This window comes from Nyctereutes procyonoides, unplaced genomic scaffold, assembly GCF_905146905.1.
Source record: "Nyctereutes procyonoides isolate TBG_1078 unplaced genomic scaffold, NYPRO_anot_genome, whole genome shotgun sequence".
Taxonomy (NCBI): domain Eukaryota; kingdom Metazoa; phylum Chordata; class Mammalia; order Carnivora; family Canidae; genus Nyctereutes; species Nyctereutes procyonoides.
Genome location: NW_026575136.1, coordinates 28,917,902 through 28,922,093, shown reverse-complemented (window position 1 = coordinate 28,922,093; position 4,192 = coordinate 28,917,902). Strand labels below are relative to the sequence as shown.

Here is a 4,192-nt window from a genome sequence, read left to right as displayed (position 1 = left end):
CACCCACACCTGTACACAGATACCTGTATTTCCAAAAATGATATTGTTCTCATGAAAAATGGCATGCTCCAAAATCGAATGCTAATCTTTCAGGAAAAGTGTCATTGATTTTATTGTAATAATCAATTTAAAAATGAACTAACATCTTCCAAAAATAAAAAGTATAAATAATAATTTCTAGTCAACTGAAATATCATCTGAAACAAAATAGGAATATTTTTAACATTTTCTCAGCACTGATACATTATCAAAAAGATATTGATTTAAAATAGCATTACTAAAAAGATACTAATAAAATGATTATTATTTAATATTGTATTTCATTCAACTTAGAAAAAAATCTTACCATATTTTTCTGCTTACCCTAAACATATTGGAATCTATAAAAGCATAATAGTTACATTTCCCCCATTTTATTTCTCCTTGTATATTTATAGTCTGTAATGGTTTTAATGACCTGTGGATAGGGTTTCTCCAGCAGGTAATAATGTGTTTTTTTTTTTTTCCTGCCAGGAAATAATCAACCTAGGTCATCATTATTTAAATAAGTAGATGATTATATGGCTAAAGGGAAAAATAGGATATGTGTTATAAGAAAAAAATTTACTTTTTTTAATGATTGAAGGATATTTTTTTCAACTAATACAAGATGCTTTTTATTTGTCACCTCTCTATTGAAAGTACATTACCCTAAGTTCACTGCTGAGTATATACCTAATGGAAGGAATAAATCTTTGAAGACCACTGAGAGTACAAATTTGGCTGTGCTCTGTGCAACATCTCAAAGTTAATGGATAGAAAAGTTATTAGTCAATACTAAACCTTCTATGTCCTTGAGTTACTCAGAAACATGGATTTTATAGTAAAAACTGGTTATATCTCTATTCTTCTATTCACTGTTACAACTTTGTCAAAGTATTTCACAATTTTGGTAATAAATTTTTCTATATAGATTAGATAACATAAATTTTATAGTTGTTGGAGAATTATGTTAATTGTACTGAATCTAGTATATTTCTTTGGAATAAAAGCTCAGTAGATGTGCTCTCTCCCTTTTGTTTCTATTAGACTAATGGTCCAGTACTCATATTGACACCCAGTATATGCAATTTAAAAATAATGTTTATAACATAGGTATTTTGTGATGTTAAGGACTTTATGTTTCTAGATATAATGATTGCTGTTGACTTTTTAAATATTTTTTTGTTGGTGGGGGAAATGAAAACATAGATTGACTTTACATAATGATTTAAACATAATTACAAAGATTTATAGACTGTTATGTACTAAATGTTTGTGTCTTCCCCAAATTCACATGTTGAAATCCTAACCTCCAATGTGATGGTGTTTGGAGATAGGCCTTTGGGAAGCACTGAGGTCATGTACATGGAGGCCTCATGAAATGGATTAGTGCCCTTATAAGAAGAAACACAAGAGAGCTTGCTTCTTTTCTCTGCTGTCGACAATCTAAAGATACAGCAAGAAGGGGTCATATACAAACAAGAAAGCGAGCTGTCATTGGACACCAAATCTGTGAAGGTATTAGGAGATAGAGCGTTTGGGAGGTGCTTTGTCATGAGTGTGGAACTCTCATGAATGAGATTATGTCATTATACAAGGGATGATAGAGAGCTCCGCCATCCCCTCTACCATGTGAGGACACTGGGAAAAACCAGCCATCTATGCACCAGAAAGCAAGCTCTTACTGAACATCAGATCTGATGGTACTTTTATTTTAGACTTTCCAACCTTCAAAACTGTGAGAAGTAAATGTTTTACCTAAGCCACCCAGTCTATGGTCTTTTTGTTATGGCAGCCACAGCTAAGACAGAAACACCACTAAAAATTAGGACCATGAGTGTTCTTTAAGGAAAGATGCATATTTGGGCTCTAAACTAAAGCATACTTTGGACAGATCATGAGTGCCAATGTATTCAGAGAGAAAAGGATTCCAATCACGTTTTAGAATTTGGGGCTTCTACCCTATGAAATTTCATAGTATAAACTTGGTATCCTCAGCAAATACAGACTTGGTGTTCAAGAATAGTACTCATGTGAATATGTTGAAAGAGAATTCTCATTTTTGCTTTTCACCTGTCATCTTACTAGAGTCCCACAGATGCTAAAATTGATCCATAGTACTTAATTAAAGTAAGCTTTGAATTTATGCTCTCAGGTAAAAATGGTTACCCAAGTGATCCTGTGTTGAGCAGCAATGGGAAAGGTGAGGTAATGAGTTTCCCACTTAACCTTCTTCCCCAAGAATAACTATTTTAATTTTTGTGTACTCTGACTTTCTTCATAAGGTTGTGCATAAAAAAGAACTCTGGTGCCACAAAAAGTATTAAAAGTTACTGTCTTAGAACATTGACTAAAAAACTATATGACAGTCCATGGGCCAAACAATTTAATATGTACTGAAAAAAATAAAAAAGAAGTGCTTTATCCACATATTTTAAAGTGTATCAATTATTACTACATCATTTCAAAAGAAAATATTTTCAGATTTTTCATTCCCAAATTGTAAAATTATTTAAATTTAGAAGTTTCCATCATGACCGAACACTATTATTATTATTAAATTGAACCCATCTACAATTGACATTTTTATAGATTAAAAATGAGAGAATGTTGAGTACTCAGCAGCACATGTATTAAAATTGGAATGATACAGAGATTAGCATGGCTCCTATGCAAAGATGACACACAAATTGAGTATTGTTTTTATTCCAATCATGAAGTGGTAGAAAAGAAATACATCAGAAAGTTATCAAAGGTCAACATTATAAACATGAAGAACTCACGGTGAAAATTCTTACTTTTTTACTCTAAGTAATAAACTTCCCAAAAGAAATTTTGCAAAATTAGAAAAACACTGAGCAAGATGGTATTTTTCCCCCTAAATTCTCAAAATTTTAGTAATGCTAACTAATCAATAACAAGACTATTTTTGAAGCCTCTTCAAGGAGCTATTGTGTTTTTGTCTTTTTTTTTTTGTACAAGAAAACAAGAACCGTTTTCACAAAACAAAAACTATTGATTTCAGTTGATCTAAATAAATTTAAGTCAGATAATGCAAGGAATTTATATATCTTTAAGCTTTCATTTAGATATTGTATATAATTATAAAAAATTAAAGCCATTCCTTCTGCTATGTATTACATAACATTTCTTTCTTTGCTGTACTTTAGATTATTCATTTTTGCTAGTTAGCTTTAAAGACTTTATGACATTCTTATTATTCATTTTCTGGTCCTCTTCCTTCCCCAATTCCCCAACCCCATTCAGTATATTCATATTCAAATATTGAAATGTAAGATTTCTCTTCAGGTTACCAGTGATTTAACAATAAACAAACAAAACTTTTTTTTTTTTTAATTTATTTATTTATTTATTTACGATAGTCATACAGAGAGAGAGAGAGAGAGGCAGAGACATAGGCAGAGAGAGAAGCAGGCTCCATGCACCGGGAGCCCGACGTGGGATTCGATCCCGGGTCTCCAGGATCGCGCCCTGGGCCGAAGGCAGGCGCCAAACCGCTGCGCCACCCAGGGATCCCAACAAACAAAACTTTTTAAGGTGAGTTTTTCAGTATGAAAACAATGGGAATAAGGAGCAAAAAAATAAATGTAAATTATATTTGGACTTTTTCATAACTTGCGTATTATATTTATTTTCCCCTTTGGTGTGGGATATTTTTATGAATAATTGAGTATATGAATAAATGAACATTATATATATGCCGTATCTATAGTAATTGTTAAAACTACCATAGATACATTCAACAGAAATTCCATACTACCCCCCCTTACATTAGAAAATCTAACGGTGTTCGTAAAACTTGCTCTTATATCTTGCTTTTGACACTAATGGGAGTTTTCAGTAAAGACAAGTCCAATTGATGCATGAGCCTAGTAGTTCCCCTTAATTGTGTTTGTAAATTCAATAGCTATTATAGAAAGAGACATTCTTGGCTGCACTTTACAAAAATTATTATACCTCCTAGACCATACTTTATTCATTCTTAACTTCTATGTGTTTTAAAACTGTCTTGTGTTAGGAGTAACTCAGAAATGTATACTTGACTCTCACAGACTTTGCAAGGTTTTTCTTCTGTCACATGTTCCTCTGATAGCTCAATACATTTTGTCCAAATCTAACATAATGGTGTTGAGAGTCTATCATAAAAGAA

At 32.0% G+C, this 4,192-nt stretch overlaps 1 pseudogene; it reads left to right on the top strand.

Annotated features, from left to right (window-relative positions):
• Positions 1–2,635: 2,635 nt before the first annotated feature.
• Positions 2,636–2,726, top strand: LOC129495633 (U6 spliceosomal RNA; annotated as a pseudogene).
• The last annotated feature ends 1,466 nt before the right edge of the window (positions 2,727–4,192 follow it).